Source organism: Choloepus didactylus, chromosome 14, assembly GCF_015220235.1.
Source record: "Choloepus didactylus isolate mChoDid1 chromosome 14, mChoDid1.pri, whole genome shotgun sequence".
NCBI lineage: Eukaryota > Metazoa > Chordata > Mammalia > Pilosa > Megalonychidae > Choloepus > Choloepus didactylus.
Window position 1 is genome coordinate 68,625,288 of NC_051320.1, and position 22,230 is coordinate 68,647,517.

The 22,230-nt window shown below is 35.1% G+C and overlaps 1 protein-coding gene across 8 annotated transcripts in view; it reads right to left on the reverse strand.

The window, feature by feature from the left end:
- CSMD3 (CUB and Sushi multiple domains 3) overlaps positions 1-22,230 on the reverse strand; it is a 1,408,207-nt gene that overhangs the window by 202,182 nt on the left and 1,183,795 nt on the right. The window lies entirely within an intron of this gene.

The window sequence follows — 22,230 nt, forward strand, 5'->3', positions numbered from 1 at the left end:
TTAATTTTTTTTCTAAGAAGACTTTCCAGGAAGGGAGAAAATGCATTGGCTTGTTAAAGTGAATATTCTGACCTCTTCGGCCTGTGTAAATTCACAAAATGCCATCTGATTTTAAAATTGGTATCTAATAAGTGTGACTGGAGGATTTGAGTCTCTCAGGACCTATTCAAACTTTAGTTTAGAAACAGCAAAATGAGGACTGAATTTGGTGAATTAGGTCTGAGCAACTCTTGAGGCTCCTGCTGAATATCTTTTTTCTGGGACATTTTAAATGTGAGAAGTGATTTCCAATTTGTAGCTGACTGGCCTGTAGCATCTATCTAAATGGCATAAACTTTGTTAAAAAAAAAAACAATTGAGTTCAATGGTTTAGGCAATTTCTTAAATTTGGGTGGGATTATAATTTCTGGAAATTAATGTATTGGAATAGGTAGAAGTAAATACCTGAAACTGTCAAACTCCAGCCCAGTAGCCTGGACTCCTGTAGATGACTGAATAACAATGTAGATTACAAGGGGTGACAGTGTGATTGTGAAAACCTAATGGATCACACTCCCATTATTTAGTGTATGGATGGATGAGTAGAAAAATGGGGACAAAAGCTAAATGAAAAATGGGTGGGATGGGGGGATGGTTTGGGTGCTCTTTTTTACTTTTATTTTTTATTCTGATTCTGATTCTTTCTGATGTAAGGAAAATGTTCAGAAATAGATTGTGGTGATGAATGCATAATTATATACTTGCACTGTGAACAGTGGCTTGTACACCATGGATGATTGTGTGGTATGTGAATATATTTCAATAAAACTTAATTTAATTAAAAAAAAACAGATTAAAAAAATGTTCCAAAAAAAGCCTCAGAAAAGTTCATACCCTCTGACCTGGTAAAGTCTCTTCTAGGAATCTAGAAAGTAATCAGGGATGCAGCCAAAGATTTATATACAAATATTTTTATCACAATGGTATTTCTTAAGGGTAAAAACAGGGTGGGCAACCTGAATGTTCAGAATTACAGAAATGGTTAAATAAACTCTGGCACAAATATATAATGGAATAAATATATAATGGAATAAATAAATAAATAAATATATAAATAAATATATAATGCAACTATTAAATTTCTTCATCTTGAAGAATATTTAGTGTCAGAAAATACTTGAATTAAATCAACTTATTTCTTTGTATTTTCTATTTATACAATTTGTATTAGTATTTTATGTACTTAAAATAAGCAAAAATATTTGTTTTTTGAAAAGACTGTAAAAACATTATCCTTGAAGGTTTTTAATAGCATTCAAGCCAAAATTAAGACTACTCTATTTATAAACACTTTCTTTTTGAAGTTTGGTTGATTAATTAAATAGCCTTTTAATATGTTGGTAACTGAATTTAAACATTGTTTATAAATACAATCTTTTAAAAATTATTTTTTATGCAGATTAAATAGTTTTATAATTTTTGTATTTCTTTGGATAGAAATATATTCATTACTTAGATCTGTTTTTCTAACAAAGCCTGGAATAATTTATTATCTTGGTTAGATACTAATTTTTCCCATGGCATCTGCTCATTTGGCTTACACTTCCACCACTGAACCAGTGACTAAAATCCTCTCCAGCTGTGATTTATGATCTGTTTATATACAATCTGCCAAGACACACCACCATAAATTCTGCAAGATTCCCAGATAAAAGTGAGGTTATATAGCCTAGCTCAGAATTCCCCATGATATACTATTTAAATCTTGGCAAATTACAAAATTGACCTTGAATTTAAAAGAATCAGAATAGCTACAAAAGTAATCCATATCTGGGGATTTAGAAATATACTTCATTGTTCAGCATCTGATTCAAGTTTTTAATATGTTGTTGGTTGAGGCAAATTTAAAATATGTACATCATCCCAATATGCAGTAGGTCATTTCACCATCAAGAATTAGTTTTTTGAAAACATGAGAATCTCTAGTTGAAGAATATAATAGTGATGTGAACAGAATACAAAGTTTTAAAAACTTATGTTTTACATCATTTCTGAAAATGTACACATATGGATGCAGAAAAAACAAAAGTGAAAACCAGGTTTTCTAGGCTGGTAAAACTTTTGTTATAGTAAGTTTCTTTAAAATTTCTTAAATAAACAGGGAAATGGCAACTTAATCTAATACATGTAAGGTTCTTTTATTCAAGGATATATATATAATATTGGGGTGGGTAGGCAAGATTTTGAGTTTTTAAGACATTTTCAATGGCAGCTTTAACTCTTTAAGAGGCTGTTTTCAGCATTTTCACACAGGAGTGGATTGTGTTGTAGTTATATTGTACATCTGCTACTTATTTAAATAATGAGGTTTTTTTTTTTTTCTTTAATTACTAGCTTGAGAGCTTATACAGGTAGCTATTCACATCCAACATCTTTCTGTTATGCTGGGACATAGTTGAGTAAACAGTTCACAAGTAATCAGGGATATTCAATCAATTAAAACCATATGTGTGCTTTCATTTGCCATGACATCAGTTTTAAATGCATAGACAGCTGACGTAATCTACAACATGGATCAGTCAAAAGAAATGATCCTGTGTATTTTCAATTTACTTTTTCATGCCTACTAGGTTATTTTACCACTGTAACATAAATTTTCTGTAAGTTATAAAAATCTATTGTCTTAAATGTTTGTAGAATTATATTTCCAGTCTTCTGAAATATAATCTATAAATACAATGAATAGAAGTCATTTTTATATGCAATTAAGAAAAAGATAATGGCCTAAGATAGGTGATGTTACTTCAACTATGAGTTAAAATTAACTGAGTGTTTTCTATGTATCATACACAATGCTAAATGCTTTAAATACATTATTTCTCATCAACTTCCTGATTGTCACTAGAAAGTCATCCGACTGGACCAATTATATCCTCAGATGAGGAAACTTGAGTAAGCAATTTGATCAAAGTCACCAGCAAACAAATGGCAGACCAGGGATCAGAATCCACCTCTACTAACTCAAGAGTAATCAGGAGAACAGACTATAATAAAGAAATCAAGATATGTCAAAGTATAAAGAAATCTACAGTGAAAGATATGTGTGTGTGTATACATATATATTCAATATATATTCATATATATATATTCAATGCCCTCATCTCAGAGGTGAGAAACAAGTCCGTAGACATTAAATGACTCACCCAGCTTCACGTAGTTCATGAACTGATTGAGGAAGGGCTAGGACTTGGTCTCTCAATCTCTAAAAAGATTTCATCATACCTATTTAAATCTAAGGAAATTAAATTTAAGAGAGAATAAGTAATTTGTCTAACGTCAAATTCTGTGCTGCATCATTGGGAAAAGGAGCCCATGGCAATTCCTACATCCAATTGTGGTGATGTAAGTTGGTGATTAAAAAATTAATGATGTAGATTTGTATATTTATCTTTGTCCCTTTTTTGTGAAGAATGCTGGTGAAAAATCAATTTTATTTTAATTTTTAAACGGAAAAATTTAAATTATCCACTCATGGACAGTATAGTTCCATCTACAACAACTACCCCAGCCCCAACCTCTGGTGTTATTTTGAAGCAAATCCCAGATATCATAAATTTTCTAAGTAAATATACAACAAAATTTCAAAGCAGAAAAATTTGTTAAAGGATCATATTTTAAATAGAATGAAAGATACATGAGTAGCAGAACTCAAAGAAAATGTCTAATGGTACACTTTGTAAGTCAGTAAGAACTGTAAATGTAGACTTTATTTTTCAAATAGGAAATCCACAAAAAAAAATTATAGCAGAAATCAGCAAAAATGAAGCAAGAAAAGTTGGTAAGTTTTAGAAGATATAGCAAATGGGTATGGTCAATACCCCTGAGAGATGGAACTTAGTGATCAGCAGTTTGTGGAGATAAGGTTTAATTAAGCCAAGATTGCTGGGTAGAGTCAAAGCTGCTTCTCAAGTATAGTAAGTACTGGGTAAAGATAAATGGCTATATGAAATACTATTTATGAAACATGTATATACTTTCCTAGGGGGAGAAAAAGTCTATTAGCAGAAGAAAAGAAATGGAACCAAGTATTTGTCCATACTCAAAAATATATTTAAAATAGTATTTCTAAAATGTCACATTTCTTAAAATTGATCAATAAGAAAAAGTATTGAAAGATTATACAGAACATTTACACAAGCCCTATAATGTATAACGTGTGCATGCATTTCCTGTTTGATATTTACAGCAATTTTATGGATTAGAGGGGGGCAGATATAATTATCACTGTTGCACAGAGAGGAGATCCTGTCTTAAAGAGGACAAATAACTTCTCTGAGGTCACATTAGTGCTAAGAGACATAGCCAAGACTGGAACCCAGCTCATAGAGTGATAAAGTTTGACCTCTTAGAACAGAGGATGTTATAGGTTTAAATGAAAATGCCAGACACAAAAATGAAAGTAAACTTAAAACATGATGTTAAAAAAAAAGACCTATTAAAGAAAAAGAATATACATATTCATGTTAGCCCTTAAATTATAAAACAGATGTATTCCTGATAAATCAGAAGTAAAACTAAAATTCATACATAAATCTCTATCATAAAGTTGATTTATAGGCATAAAATAATATTTTAAGATATTCATTAATGTTTTCTGTCCCCAACTGCAGAATCTTTTCCCTTCCACCCTCTCTCAGTCCAGGAATCTAATTCTGGTACTTCTTCCCCACCTTTGGGGACAGATGACACAACAGTGCAGGAATAGTGAAATTCATATCTTTTGAGCTTCAAAGGTGAGGTCTGGGCATCAAACCCAAATATATTTGGATATATGCTTGGTTATTCAGATGGAGTTTTCCTCTGTCTTATTGCCTCTGACCCACCATCACACTGAGTAAGAGAAATTTCTCTGCACTGGGAAGGCAGCAAAGACAGCAATGATTTTTGCAACTTTAAAGATTCACCTTCACTGTAACAAAGGTAGTTCCTTCAATAAAAATGTGACTTTCTGCATATCACTCTTATAATTACTGTGATATAAAAATTTTAATTCGTTGTCAAAGGGAGAATCAATAAAATAAATTAGAATCACTGACATAAAATGATGTATCATCTGCAAAAACAGTCAATCATAAGAGTTTCCTTAATAAATTAGAGTGTAGCCCAACTTTTATAAATATTAAGATGGAGTTATTACCAACTAAGCAAACATTTGATTAATTGGAAAATGATTAAGCCAATCTTTTGTTTATTAAATATGGTAGTCAGATAGAAGGCTGAAAAAAATATATAAGAATGTGCTATCCCATTCAGGATAAAGGGTTACCTGATTTATTTATTAATTTACATATTCAATAAATACATATTAAACTTTTTTATGTGTCATGTCAAAGATTGTTACGCTCTTGGGATTTTGGTAGGAAACAAAATAGTCACTGACCACAAAGAGCTTACATGTTAAGGCAGTATTGTCAGTGTGTTTCATGAAATGCTCATCTCAAAAGCTACAACTTTACATAGGAACTCCAGACGAATAAATTCAGGAAATGCTGCATAGCTTGTCCTCTCTTGGAGAGATATAGTGCATATTAGCATATTAAAGGCTCTGAGAAGGCTTAAGGAAAATAAACCAAAAAGCCTTTTAACTTTATTAATCCAGTGTTTCCAAACTTAATTGGATTTTCTGTCCCTTCCCTCTCCCCCATGCATTAATATATCCAGTATGTGGAGCACACTTTGGGAAAGACTGTTTCAGTGAATTCTAAAGAAAGACATTTACCTAGAAACATTTCAGTCAGTTCTAGTAGTTTGATATAAATTTCCCAAAAGTACTCAAAGCTCCCTTCTTGATGTTCTTAAACTTCAATAAACTTCCAAACTATAATCAGATAAATATTTGTATACATTTGTCCCAGGAGTAGATTTATCTACCAACAGGGAGGGTTCTACGTAAATGGCTAGAACTAACAAGCTTTATGGGATATTCTCTCATAATAAATAGGTAAATTGGCTTTGTATTTTTAAAGCAGTCTCCACTGGGACGGGTGAATTGGAATCAATTGGAACCACTCTCCTGAAGCATGATCACTCCCTGAATTAACTGACAACACGGAATTTCTGAACCTGCAAAAGTGAGGATTGGACTCAGGTTTTGTCCCAGGCATCACAGAGGACTCTGGCAGCAGGTATCCTCAATCCTATCATATTACCTGCCCCTTTGTTCTCATTTACCAGCTTTCATCACTCTCTCTCAAGACTACAAACTATTCTAGAAAACTGATTATGTATCCCATTCATCTCTAATATCCCCTACCATTTTTTCCTCTCTTTTTCCAATGCCTCAGTTAGTCTCTTCATCACCTCCTATCTGTGTTTCTTTCACACAACCTTTCCACTTCCACCAAGGATATACCTAAAAGTATACCAGGCCTTGTTATGCCTCAGCTTAAACCACTTCAAGAGTTTCCACAGCAAAAAGGATACATCTCAGCCTCCTACTCATCACTCAGTTTGCATCATACTGAAATCTTCAATACTTGCCCTAATCTAAATTAGGTCTTCCTTGTTGTGCTCTTTCATAACACTCTGTTTTGTTTATCATCCTACAGCAGAATGTATGGTCAAATTGTGGTGTGTGTATGTGTGTTTGAGTCTACTTGATTATATTTCCAGGGTAACTTTTAAAATATTTGACCAATATTTGACCAATATGATGTGGATACAGACTGGTTAGAATTGATGCTAGGACAGGTATTACGCCATTAGTTGCTGTGAGGAGGGACTGAGGAACAAAATGAACCTAGACAATTGTGAGTTCACTCAGGGTACTTGAACAGTAGCTATTTTCCAACTGGAAATATTTTAAAACTTTTAACTGGAATGACTGTGCTGGTATGTATCATGTGAATATTATCCCTGAGTTGTCTGACTCCTCCACTAGTGCATATGCTATGTTGGAGTGATTAACTATTTCTGTTTCATTGGGCATTGGTCTTGAAAATGTGTGAAACAAAGTTGGAACTGAATATTTGCAGAGTTGACTTAAATATGGCTTAAACAGTCCTTCACAATCTGATCTCTGTCCACTTCTCTAGTTTCAAGAATAATAGATTCTGACTAGTATTCTGCTCTTAAACCAAACAGTAAAACATATAGATCCTTTCAGACACCATGTACCATAAGTATTTGCTTTTGCCCATGCTGTTTGCTTTGGTTGGAATGTCCCTCTCTAACCAGCTAACAATTACGCATTCTCAGGTGAGGCACCACATTATCCAGTAAATTTTTTTGATACTGGTGCCACCGTCTCCCGACACAGACGCTAATCTGAATTAATGTTCTTCCTCTGTTTTTCCATAGCAGTCTCACAAGCATCTTTAATAGCACTTTCCACTTTCCTTTTAAATAAGTTGTTTAATTGTCTAATTCCTTTATTGTTATCTTTGGAAAGACAGGAACCATTATTTAACACCCTTGTAGACTCAGGTCTTACTCAAGACTTGATGTATATATACTGTTTGAATAAATGATTGATCCAATCAGTGACCATTTGACACTTAAAAACACTATAATATAGGCATTACCTAAAATGAGGTTAGAATACTTAGTAGCATATTTCTATGACTTTAGGTATGGTGGAGAGGGGGAAAGAGGATTAGCAAAAGGGGAAACAAGGCAATAAATTTCCATTCCTCTAAACCAAATGTGGCAAACATATGAGACTGAAGGTCAAATTCATTCTACAGATAAGTTTTGTTTAGACCACACTGTGTTTAAGCCTTTTTGAATTTAAATGCCTCCACTAAGGCATGGATCTTCAGTTAACCACAGCATACATTATTTCTTATTGTCTATGTCCAGATACCTGTCTCATTTATATTATCTGCCATTGAATCAAAGTTTAAATTTGCATTTTAATTTGTGACACCTGTTACAATATAATAACTATCTTACTATATAAAATATTCGTTATTTAAAATGTTGCTAGGGCAAGCAATACGACAGATGAAAGCTCTGGTATTTAGTTTGGTATTTCAATACATAACACAGCCTCAGTGAATTTGGAAAATATTCCAGTTACACATCTGTTTTTGAGTTTCCCTCTCTTGCAAAAGCAACTGGGTTGAAATATTAAGAGTATATATAAACCATAAAAGAATACCAGTTAAACTCCTTTGACTCAGGGACTGGTACAGCACTTCTATAGGATGGGACCTGCACCATGTATTTGTATAGCAACCAAAAAATAAACACTATCGATCCTCTTAACCTATTTGAAATATAATTTGAGTTTTTAAATAAATGAGTTATTTTGAAATGTAAATACTCAACATTTTTTTTTAGGTATAAGGCAGGTAAATTAAATCATGAGAGTCACCAAAACAGGAAAAAAAATAAACATCTGCATTTTAATTGTAACCAGTACTGGATCATATGTTAAACAATTAGAGATCATTATACCATTCTGAATTATCAGAGGGAAAGTGTCAAAAATGATGAGACTTCCATGTTTACAAAAAGTCTGCCCATGGCATGCTGTGTGCTTTTGTGAATCATTTATCTTCCAGCTTAAATCTGTTGTGGTATGAAATATTACAACTCTGATTCTGCATGACAGAATAATGAAACACTAAAAAAGGCTGTATGTAATGACTTCACCATAACAACTTCTAAAAAAAGTAATGCAAACAAAGAAAACTATAAGGTTTATTTTTCTTATTATTTCAAATATCCTCCCATATCAAATTCTTAATGGAGGACTAACAATTTTACAGTGAAGTTTTGCATGCAATGCTTTCTCCCTGTATATGGATATTCAGGTTCATTCAAGTAGTTATTTCATATCTAAATACCAGTAAGGGAACAGAATATATAATTAATTTTCTAACATTCATAGTGAATTGAAAAATCCAAAGTGTCCTTGCAAGTACTTACAAAATTTTAATGATAGAGGTGACAAAGTTTAAGATGATCATCAAGGATCTTCTGATACATTGATGAAAAGAAAACGAAAAAACTAGCATATCTTGTTGCATACCTTAACTTTTTTTTGCAGAACCATAAAACATTCAGAGTTCATTCATGTTAAATTTGTAGTCGTCTTTGAAATGTACTGAAATTACATTAATCCATGTAATTCTATGACTAACCTCTTGAAATTCATAAAGTTTGTTGGTACTTTATCTCTCTAGATGCCAATGGCATATTCTTTGAGTTTCAAAGTAAATTTTGCATATTTTTACACCTGGGTGGAGCCTTGGAGAAAACTGAATCAAACTTTCCATTTTACATATCAAGGAAGCCAGGCCCAGAGAGCTTAAATAACTTGCTCAATGTCACACAGCCAATTGGAGGCAGATAGAAGTCTAGAATCTAAATCTGTAGACTCTCAGTTCAGCGTATTTTCCACTATTCCACAATAATTGTGCAATCTTCTCCTCCTCATTCAGTTTATTATTATTACCATCATTGACTTTATGACTTTAAACCTTACTTCAAAATAATCTTCAGCAACCTGATGCAATTGTTACTAAATAGCCTGATGGGACAGGAACTGACCTAATGGTCTTATTAAGATGAGGCAAAAAATCAAAGCAAACATACATGGGAAAAAGATTGATATGGTGAAATGACATAACCGCTGTTTAAGGAAACTTGCAAAATGTCTTCTTGATGTTGCTGAGCCATATTTTCCAAAGTTTTCTTTTGAAGCAATAAACATATTTTTTCCTATAACTGCTTTAAATAGCAAAAGTGAGAAATGAAAAACATCAACAATAACATCTAGTACACAATTAATGCAAATAGACATTCATCATATGAACCTAATAGTTCCTTTGACAGTTATTTTGAAAATTCAGCTAATCATATTCTAAAGTATAAGATAGTCATCTTCTTGAAAGCTGAAAGGCAATAATTTTGTTTAAAGTGCTAAGAGGATATAACACCAACAGAAAGATACAGATGACATTAAAGATATATATGCTATGGTATCATATACATACTTAAAGTGCAGCTTTATAAATTATAGCTTGGATTAAAGAATCTAACATCATTTTTTATGTTTGCTTATTGACAGTTTTCAAACACCACTTCCTCCCCTTCCCCTCTCTGCCTTACATCCAGGCAGGCTGATAAGACAGCCTGCTCCCTTCTTTGGCACTGGTGGAAAGTTCAAAACATGCAAGCCCTGACCTGCACACAGAAACCCTCATCCCAGCACCACCCCTAACCACAATAAAACCCTAAACCCAGTTTCCTCTCTCTGTTCCTTCATGCCATTTTGATCCTGTTTGGGATCCTGTCCTGTTACATAATGAGGCTAGTTAACATGAGTAGTAAAGCTTTTCCTACTCTCTCAGTACATGTATAGTATCATCAGTCTCACAAATCAAACCATATATGTGGAGGTTCCACTCTGCCTCTGGTGGGTGAACATGACAATTGATGCAGTGAGCAGGGTGTCTATGCAATTACCACCACCACTGCCCGTGCTTCTTCCCTTGCTTTGACTTGTTGATTGGCTCTGATGCCTGTTGGCTAGAATGCCCTTTGAGTTATGCTGCTGCCTACTGACAAGCATGTGCTTTGAATTATGCTGCTTTGGACTATGGGCAAGCCTCTATCACCTTACATCAGAAGTTTTGATAATTGGAGTTTAGAGACAGGAGTATGAAGTTGGGTCTCTACTGAAAGTGATTTGGGGTCATGTCTCTTGGCTTGGACCTATTTGTGTGTCTCAGACTAAATCATATATCTTCATTCCAGCATAAGCCAGGACTGATACTAGGCTCAGGGAGATGACTCTTATCCTGTGACTGTTAGTTGTGTGTCTTGAGCAGGCATTGGACTCCATGCTATAGAGTACTCAGGGGAAAAACTGATGCCCTGTGCAACATAGGGGTCTATTGGTAGTTGCTCGTGTGGAAGAGCAATTACCATATAGCATGCTAAGATCCATACTCCAAGAGCAAATGATTCACTAGAACCCTATAAAACGCTTTTGCAACTGCTGCTGCATAGGCCTCCATTGTAACAAAAAACCTAAACCTCAGTGTTCTAGTTTGCTAATGCTGCCAGAAGGCAAAACATCAGAAATGGATTGGCTTTTATAAAAGGGGGTTTATTTGGTTACAAAGTTACAGTCTTAAAGGCCATAAAGAGTCCAAGGTAAGGCATCAACAATCAGGTATTTTCACTGAAGGATGACCAATGGCATCTAGAAAACCCCCGCCAGCCGGGAAGGCATGTAGCTGGTGCCTGCTCCAAGTTCTGGCCTCAAAATGACTTTCTCTCAGGGTGCTCCTCTCTAGGCTGCAGTTCCTCCAAAATGTCACTCTTAGCTGCTCTTGGGATGTTCCTCCTCTCTTGGCTTCTCTGGAACAAAAGTCTGCTTCCAACAGCTGTCTTCAAACTGTCTCTCACCTGCAGCTACTCTCTCAGCTCCTGTGCATTCTTCCAAGCGTCCCTCTTGGCTGTAGCTCCTCTTCAAAATGTCATTCTCAGCTGCACTGAGTTCCTTCTGTTTGTTAGCTCATTTATATGGCTCCAGTGATTTAACTTAGACCCACCCCAAATGGGTGGGGCAACACCTCCATGGAAATTATCCAATCAGAGTCATCACCCACAGTTGGATGGGGCACATCTCCATGGAAACACTCAGAGAATTACAATCTAATTAACACTGAAAGGTCTGCCCACACAAGATTACATCAAAGATAATGGCATTTGTGGGGACACAATACATTCAAACTGGCACACTCAGGGTTATAGAGGAGAACTCCCTTGGCACCTGTTCTAGTTTGCTAATGCTGCAGAGTGCAAAACACCAGAGATGGATAGGCTTTTATAAAACAGGGGTTTATTTCGCTACACAGTTACAGTCTTAAGGCCACAGAACGTCCAAGGTAACACATCAGCAATCGGGTAACTTCACTGGAGGATGGCCAATGGCATCCAGAAAACCTCTGCTAGCTAGGAAGGCAGCTGGCGTCTGCTCCAAAGCTCTGGCCTCAAAACGGCTTTCTCCCAGGACGCTCCTCTCTAGCAAGCTTGCTAGTCTTCAAAGCATCACTCCCAGCTGCACTCCGTTTCCTCCCCCCTGAGTCAGCTCATTTATATAGCTCCACTGATCAAGGCCTACCCTGAATGGGCGGGGCCACGCCTCCATGGGAACATCTCATCAAAATCATCCCCCACAGCTGGGTGGGGCACATTCCAAACAAATCTAACCAGCACCAAAATTTCTGCCCCACACAAAACCACAAAGATAATGGCATTTGGGGGACACAATACACTCAAACTGGCACAGCACCCATGTGGCACAAACAAGGGTTAATTTAAACCAAATTTAAGCCTAGAGTCCTTAAGCCTATAAAGCAACCATTGCCATTAGGGAGACCCCTTATCCTGATGTTACTGATTTGAGACTCTCTGGAGAAAGAAATTTATAAATATGAGCAAGGGAAAAAGACCTACCCTCTCCTAAAGCATATTCTGTCACCAGCCAAAAACAAAACAAAGCAAACAAACAAACAACACCCTGGAGAGAGAGTTGAAACAAAACACTGAAGTGGAGGTCCACAATTTGGCCAAATTAGACATCCAAAATTTACTAAAAGAATTTATAACATAAAAAGATAGAAAGGCTCTGATTGGCTTTTGTGCCCCTAGAACCTAGGTTCTGAATTAACTTTTACATCTACTGGGTTGCACCAAATGGCAAACTTCCCTGGCCTTAATCAATACTGTGGCTCAAATTACAGTAATACCTGGGATCCACTTGCATGCCACATTTCAATACGGCATACCCTATAGTCTTCAGAGAGTTACCAGATATAAAATAGAGGACAAATAGATGTGCTTCACCTTAACCACTGGAATTACTGTCTTACCTAAATTCTCTATATCCATAATGCTTATTGCTGTAAAATATTCCATAGTGGTCATGAAAGCTCTTACCTAATGAGTAATAAATTAAAATTAAATTAAGTCTTTGATACTTACAATTGGCTTGACAAAATGGGACCCCATGGACCTTTCTCCCCAATTAAAATAGTTAACATGGCCTTATATAAATTAAAACAGAATTGAAACCCATTATACAAGATTTATTTAGAAAAGGAGTGATTATCCCCACTGATTCTCCATTAAACAGCCAAATTTGGCCTATACTTAACCTGGAAAGAATGAATGGCACCTCTAGTGAATTACTGCAGGCTTAATTCTGTGCTGATCCATTAGGGCCCATATACCCATTATTATTGAAATTACCGACTTCATCCAATTAGCATCCAGTAAATATTTGCTAATACGTTGTCTTCCTTGCCTATTACAAAAGCCTTTCAGCCTCTGTTTGCCTTTACTTTCAAAAGAACATTATACTTTTGTTTTAGCTTTCAAAAGGACACTCTTTTCCCTGGCAACACCTGGGGTACTTCAACAACTCTTTCATCACACACAAGGTCTGTAGGCAAGATTTTAACTGCATCAAACATTCCCTAGGAGCACAGGTATGACACCACACTGATCACATCCTCCACCAAGGTGATTTCGTCAGTCCAAGGCCACTCTATCCCTAATGCTGTCCAGAAATACATAATGAGAAAACAAGCCCAACATCTTTTAGGCCTTTTTGGGTTGTGAGAGCAAGATATTTCTCATTTACAAATTTTATTTAAGTCTATTCATGCCTTTACTCACAAATCAGCTCACCTTTAATGGTGTCCTTTACAAAAATATTCTCTAGAATCCCTCCAAATTATAACACAACAAGCATTTCCCCCAGAGTCCTTCACTGTGGAGTCTTTAGCAGTCTTCTCTCATGCCTCATGGAGTTTCTGGAACACTCTTGAAAGCCATATGTTGCTCGTGGCATAAACAGCCCCCTAAATCCCTAATGTCATATGTCAATAGAGCAGCATTGCTGGCTGCATACTTGTCTCTCCTGGAAACAGGTTCTCACAGGCCTCAAATCTATGACCTTTCATACCCAGTTACCAATTATGCCTTGGGTCCTGGCAGCAGTACCTTGAAAGCTTGGCAGACTTCCTTGCTAAAATAGAAATGGTACCTATGGAATAGAGGCAAACCTAGGCCCTCTGCATATCCCACCTGCATGGGGTGGCCTTTCCTGGCCTCAGTCTCTTGCCTGATGTCAGTTTTGAGCAGGTCACTCCTATTCCAGACACCCTGTCAAGCTGAGGAGCTTCTCAGGACCAACAGAATAAATAGCAAAAGGAGTCTGTATATTTTATAGAGAGAATGGCCACCATCACACTTGATGGAACTTACTGAGGCACATCTGATAAAGGACACAAGGGTCAGTAATGACAAAAGAGAACAAACTTTTTAATAACATGAAAAATTAGGATTTACAGCTTTATTGAGTGATTCATGACTTGTGCAGCATCCTATCCAGAAAGGAGAAGGGAGCTCCACCAATGAAATAGAAAGGAGGAGCTTATATAGGGCATATGTGGAAGCAAGCGAGAAAATGTTTTGATCAGCTGATATTAAGTTTTTAGTTTATATAGGGGATATTATCAAGTGGGGAGCAGATATATATTGGTCAGTATAGCATGCTTGTCTATTTTTAATAGGCTATCCCTCCTGGATGGAGACCAGCTAATCACTAATGTTGCAAAATTTGAAACTTTGTTGGGATTGTTCCACTCTCTTAAAAAGTCCCATCCTTGGTCAGTTTTATCTTTAAAAAAGACCCGGTCATGTTTTGGAAAGGGAGCTGCTCCTGGAAAGTCCCAAAGCAAGTGCCCATTTTATTTTTATTTGTCAGTACAATTGGCAGAACTTAAGGTAGCCCCAGCATCATGATTTTACAGACCCTTGGGCCATTGTCAGTGGTCTGGATTGGGTTCAGTCAATGACAGCAATACTTCCTTATCTGAGGTTTACTATTTTGGGGTAAGAAAACTTCATAGATGCACAAAATGTAAATCAAAGTCACACATCACACGTCTGTACACATAAGAAAGTCACAATACCATGCCTCATCAAGACAATCAACAATCCCTTTGGAGTTCCAGATATTATTGATAGTGACCAAGGCGGTCTTTTCACTTCTCAGAATACACAATCTCTCAATATCCAAACAAACAAACAAAAAAAATGGGGGGGGTATGTCTAACCCATATCTACAGGGTGTCCATACCATGGCTTGAAATTGAAATCTAATTGTACAAATAGTATCCAAAGAATTAACTAATCTGAATATAAATACATATGATGAATATATTTTCTTTACTCTAACATGCTAGGCACCAAATAGTAAGGGTTTCCTTTTTTATGGGAACAAAAATTACATACCAATTCCTTCTTATTGCCATTTAAACAATCATCAATTAAAAGGAAAAAAGAGCTCCCTTTTCTTTTCAATTGCTCTAATATAATAATTAATGATATGGGATAGTAAACGCAAATTTAGAATATACGGATTATCTATCAACTTTAGGTAAATTCAGTAGCTAGAAAAGAATAACCATTGATTTTTATGCAAATGTACTGTTAAAAATGAAGTATCATGCATTTTAAACATAAAATACAAAAACTTTATTGACTATCAGGGTTCATTCACTAATGAAAACTAAATACCAAGAAAAAGAGAATGCCAATAAAATGATTTACAGACATAATGAGCATAGCAAAAGAATCTCAAGACAATTTGTCACTAAAATAAGGGGGAAATTCATATCAATAAATACTGAATTAGGTATACACACAGGTAATCACAACATAAATCATGTAATTATGTAAATAATTCTGAATACAATAGGTCATATAGAAGAACACAGATATAAGATCAAAACATAAATGGTTATGTGAATAAATGCATGAGTTTTAAAGGAGGTAGAAGAATATACAAGGTATATACAAGGTAGAAGAATGGTTATCAATCTTAACAGAAAAGATGAGACTTGTTAGTTAATGTACCTATGCAGGTCAAAATTACATTAAAAAGTCCAAGTGCCATGAGAACATATATGTACTTTTGTATACATATAGGAGTACATGTCTGTGCACTGTAGTTTTAATCTATTATTTTGCTTTTTCCTTCTTATTTCTGTGGAGACCTAAATTTTCCAAGACTAACTTTCACAATTTAACAGTTTACCCAGAAATGTGAATGATACCATGTTGTAAAAAAATTGTATTTAACAACCACTATGTAATTACCTAAATCTATCAGCTGGAAAGAAAAGACTACATTTAATGAACATGATATAATTAATAATATAGTTATTACCAAATTTATTAGTTTTAATATAATATTATGATGAGGTATGAAATAAAAAAAATAATAACCCTGCATTTGGGGCTTGACTGGAGGAAAAATATTGCAAGACTGAAAGATAGTAATTGTGAAAGCTAAACTATGTGGAAGTAGGAGAAAAGTTCATGGAAGTGAAAATCACTTAAAATAAAATCCTCTCCCTCAGCAACATACGAAAGTTTTAACAAACCTACATGCCCCTGGTAGAGTAGATTAGGCTGACAATAACTTTGTGTGAATTAGGGATTCATGAAGCTGAAACTGGTGCAACCAAGAGACTGATTCCATCAATAAGAAAAGACTGGAAGCAGACAACTCAGTGGGAGAAAATATTTGGAAACCATATATCTGATAAGCATATGTAAAGAAATCATACAACTCAACAACAATAGTACAAACATCCCAGTTATAAAATAGGCAAAAGATATGAAAAGACATTTTTCTGAAGAGGAAATACAAATGGCTAAAAAAAAAACATGAAACAATGTTCATCTTCACTAGCTATCAGTGAAATGCAAATCAAAACCACAATGAGATACCATCTCATACCAATAAGAATGGCTGCCATTAAACAAACAGCAAACTACAAATGTTGGCGAGGGTATGGAGAAACTGGAACTTCTATTCATTGCTTGTGGGAGTGTACAATGTCACAGCCGCTATGGAAGACAGTCTGCAGTTCCTCAGAAAACTAGATATTGAGTTATCCCACAATTTGGCAATTCCACTTTTCTGGATACACCCAGAATACCTGAAAGCAGTGACATGAACAGACATTTGCACACCAATGTTCATAGCAGCACTGTTCACAATTGCCAAGAGATGGAAACAATCCAAGTGTCCTTCAACAGATGAGTGGATAAACAAAATGTGTTACATATATATGATGGAATACTATTCAGCAGTAAGAAGGAACGAAGTCCTGAAACATATAACAGTATGGATGAACCTTGAAGACATAATGCTGAGTGAAATAAATCAGACACAGAAGGAGAGATATTGTATGTTACAACTACCATGAACTCTCTGAACAATGTAAAATCAGTGCCTGGTAATGTAGAACACAGGGGACATAGAGATAGATAGAAGCTAGTGAAGGGGGAATGAAAACCTTATATATATAGACATATTAATAAGGGTGAACTTAAAGGTATAGGAATGAACAGGGTCAATGATTGTTCATTGATGGGATTATAAGTATCAGTGCTGCATTGAAGATGACCATGATTGAAAGTGGTTGTTCAAAGGCATGTATCCTACAGATTGGCACTACAAATATAAGTAAGTGTTTGCATGATATACTTCTAAGGTATGACACTGGTATAAAGAGTTAACAATAGAATGATATATGGGAAAAAGTACCCATTGCATATTATAAACTATATTTAATAGGAATATCTTACCAGTACTACACTAATACTAGGGATGAATAACTAAGGGCTATTAAGAGCTTTGGAGTGTTTTGTTATATTAATTGTTTAAAATTGAGAGTGATGTACAATTAAGTGAAGATAACATGAGACGTTGTTTTTTTGTCTTGGACAGAATATATGCTATGTGAAATTAGGAACCCCATATTTAATAAGTCAAGCCCTTGATCTTGAGGCTTGCTCTTGTGAAACTTACAGGTGTAAAAAGGAGGCTAAGCCTACCTATAATGCAAGACACCTCCAGGGAATCTTTTTTATTGCTCAGACGTGGCTTTTCTCTCACTAAGCCCAACTCTGCAAATAAATTCATTAACTTCCCCCTTTGTGGGACATGACTCCCAGGGGAGTGACTCTCCCTGAAGACATGGGACACAACTCCCAGGAGTGACCTGGCCCTGGCATCAAGGGATTGAAAATGAATTCTTAACCAAAAGGGGGAAAAGAAAGGTAACAAAATAAGGTTACAGCTGCCAAGAGATTTCAAATAGAGTCAAAAGGCTATCATGGAGGTCATTCTTTCAAGAGGCTATCGTGGCGGTTATTCTTATGCAAGTTCCAGCTAGAGATCCCAAATGGCCAGTAATCCCAAGCCCTAACCAACAGTAGTCCTGAAATACCTAGGTCCCTGAGACTATATAAAAGTTTCATTCACTAAATTTTAAAAAAAGAGAAGAAAAGAAGAGTAAAGATTGGAGAAAAGGCAGACCAACTAGGAAAATCTAAGAAGGTTTTCATGCTCACTTCCAAGAGACCACATGTGGAAGGAAAAAGATATTCTTCTGGGATGGGTCTTCTAAGATGTGGAACTATCTGTGAAGCTGAACATAGATTTAAGTTCCCGTAGGCTATCCTGGGAATTTTCAAGTAATTTTCATGCTGGAATTCACCAAGATGTCTGAACATCAGCATACAGTCTACACCACAGATATCTGATACAAATATTATATTGTAATTTATGTTAAGTAAGATTTTCTAAATAAAATTGTAGTAATATGGTTTATAATCTTTTACAGGTATTCCCTAGGATGTAAGTAAAGTTGTTGAAAGGAGATGTGGATGGGAGAATGGGAAGATGATAATTCCAACAAGCAATATTCCATCTGAAAATGATTTAGATATCATGTTATTAACTGCATTTATGAAATAAAATAAAGTTTAAAGACGCTCTTGTTCAGTTTTTAAAGTCCTTTCTCCTTCAATTGTTTCACTTGGTCCTTCTCATATCTTCTACTTTGCCATCTCTGCTATGTCTTTCTCCTTAGTCTTTAAAATAAAGACTCCAGTATGGCCTATCCCAAGGGAAATTTAAAAACAAAATGAAACAAAAACAAAGCAAACATCATCCTCTGACTTGTACCCACTTTAACTGTGATTTTTAATTTTTTTTCTGTTCATTCTCAGCCAGATTTGTTGAAAGAGAAGTCAAAAGACTTACTCCCTACTTCTACTACTTACTCCCACGTGAAATCTGATTGTGTCTCCATCTTTCCAGGGAAAAGAACATAATAACAAGACTTTTATTTCCCTCTAACAATGTCAAAAGTTATCTTGCATTTTAAAGCAAACTTATCTATACCAAATTCCAAATAAAATAAAATATGTTCTCCATGTTTTTTTAGCATTTAAAAATAATGCATTAAGACTTAAACAAGCAAACCACAAGGGAAATAGCTGGCATTTAAAACCTGAAAGATGAAGGAGAGTTAAAATATATTTTAAGGATAGATAAAGTAGGGTACAGTAAAATAATTTAATGCTATAGAAGAGAGGGAATAAAATCTCAATAAGTGCCATCCAGCGGATCCAGAATTGTTATTTTTTTAAGGGTATAAAACAACTGGAATGCCGCAGAATAAATATGCTAAAGTGACTCTAATATGTGAAGTTGAAATGAAATTGAATGATGTTCATGAAAGCATTATGATTTGATGATTCCCTTACCTAGAAGGAATGAAAGATATAAATTGAATGACAAACAAAAATATATTCACTCAATCACCACTAAAGTACATATATATTCTCGTGGCACATTTCACTTTATAAATTCAACTGTACACTTAGAAAAAAAAATAAATGAAAGTAATTTAGTACCCTAAGACCTCTAAAGTAAGCCAACTAGCTTATTTGGTGTTATATGAAGAAATCGTCATCTGTTCTGATATTGGAGGAAAAATGTCCTGTTAAATTAATTGAGAGACAATATGGCATATGCGGAAGCATGCAGATGATCTTTTATGGGTGATTTAAGGTATTTCCAGGTTGAGTACATGTGATTTTTCTCCTTAAATAATGAATTTAGAATCTCAAACCCTGTGCAAAATGCAATTTCACTGAATGAACTGAATATATTTCCCTGCAGTGTGCTAGATAATATAAAAGTCAAGATGTAAGAGTGTCAGTGTATAAAAGATGTAGAAGGAATGAATACAATTTGGGAAAATGACAGGGAAGGAGAAAAAATTGAGAAGTGATAATGTGGTGGATACTAAAATATCATAAAATATAGCTTAAAGTAGTAACCAAAGGTAATTTGTGGCCAAGTGAGAATGAGGGGAAGCAGAAGCAAAATAGAAACTTGGTTTGTAGAGACCCAGAATCTATTACTTGCTCATCTCACAATAAAGAAACAAAGGCAGTGACAGGAAGTAGTAAATGATCAAGATTTATTTATTCCACTACCCTGCTCTCAGATAATTATAAGGTGGAACAAGGTTCATTAGGTGATTGGCTATCCCCTTGAGTTGTGAAACCCAAAATATTTGTTCTCATGCCTTAATTAAATAATACAAATGATTGTTTTACTTTAGCCATACTACTTTTGTCATCCTAGTCCAATTCTGTAATCCAGGTCATTTTATTTCATCTATTTTTGTGGGGCGTGTCTGAATGTTAACATAAAAGTGTGAAACAATGTGTATGTATACACTTGTGTGATTATATGATGTACTTTGGGTTATTATGTTACTTTACATATATTATATTACTTAATTTAAAAAATAACATTATAAGGGAGGCATTTATCATCACTATTTTAGAGATGAGAAAAGTAAGGTTCAGGCCAATGATGTGACTTGTCCAGCATCAAACAGCAAATAAGAGGTTCAGTTGGATCCTGAACCCAGAAATGTTCCTCCAAAGATGTCATTGTTAACCATTATGATTTGGGCATGAGAATACTTTAGATATGCAATCTTATTTACTCTGTCCCTCTGTTCCATAGACGTAATTCCCATTTTACAAAAAAAAGAACCGTATATAACTTGTTCACAAGCAAATGGCTAAGATGGGTCAGGGCTGAAATTACAATTCAAGTCATTTGACTGCATGTAGTTTGAAAAAAATAAAAATATGCAACATTTATAAAATACATTTTCTTACTAATAAATTAAAGTACACTTGATTTTATCCATAAACAACCCAAGAAGATTTATTTAAAAAAAAAACAGTTGTAAAACCACACATTATTGGCTCAGCACAGCATTGTGTTTTTCATTAGGAGGATTAAATTCAGTGTGCACTAACCCTGCTAAGCTTCTTTAGGCATCCATTAATTTAGTTTTATTTTAATCAGTACTTCTTTCTTCTCCTCTCTCTGAACATGCGTAGGCAGTGTAAAATATCTCCAGGGTGACCAGCATGTCTTTGTGTCAGGAAATGAATGACTGATTTTCATCCTTCTTATTCTTTTGGCCACATAGCTTCCCAAGAAGAGTACAATAGAACAAATTAGTGGCTTCAGAAGAGGAGTCAGACAGCCATGCAATTTACTGGACAGCCATTGCTAGGTTTCTGTCAGGAATCCGGTAACAGTTTTGGCAGCTAGGGACTCTAAAGCCTGTTAGCAAGGGAAGGGCTCTCTTGGACACAAAAATTAAAAATTAAACACAATTAAGTGGATGATTTTTCTTTTTAAATTGTTGCTCTATTCACTATCATTGGGCTCAGTCCTGTTCAGTGGATCAGTATTCTAGGAAAAAGAAATATTCTGCAGAGTGAGTACAGAAACATACATCTTGCTAATGCTGGTATCACTCTATTTCAAGGTTAAATGAAGGGTTTAGTAATGCAATTCTGATGATAACGTTATCTCAGGTAAGTTGAGGATCTTGGACTTGTTTTGGAGGGGAGGAAAGACATTATATAAGCAGCACCTGGTTATAAGAAATTGGACTGGAAACATCAGCTTATCTTATATGTCAGCAGAAATGGTTAGTCAAAATGTGATCCAGCAGTCTTGATATGATGATATCTATGTTCTCTGCTATAATACTGAGTCATCCAGACCTAGATTTTCATTAGAGCTACAGTAAATTATTTATCATGTAACACAATATTATAAATCTAAATTCTAGAAGTCTATGAACTTTCAGCCTCTCTCCCAGACTTTACTGCTCACTGAATTTCTGTTGTCTATCCATCCATTAACAGAGCTTAATCTGGGTTGAATCCAGCTAGATCTCAGATCCAAAACCTTTAGAAGCCAGATAAGTGACTTCTAAGACTTGTGATCAGGGGAGATGTGAAGACAGCAAA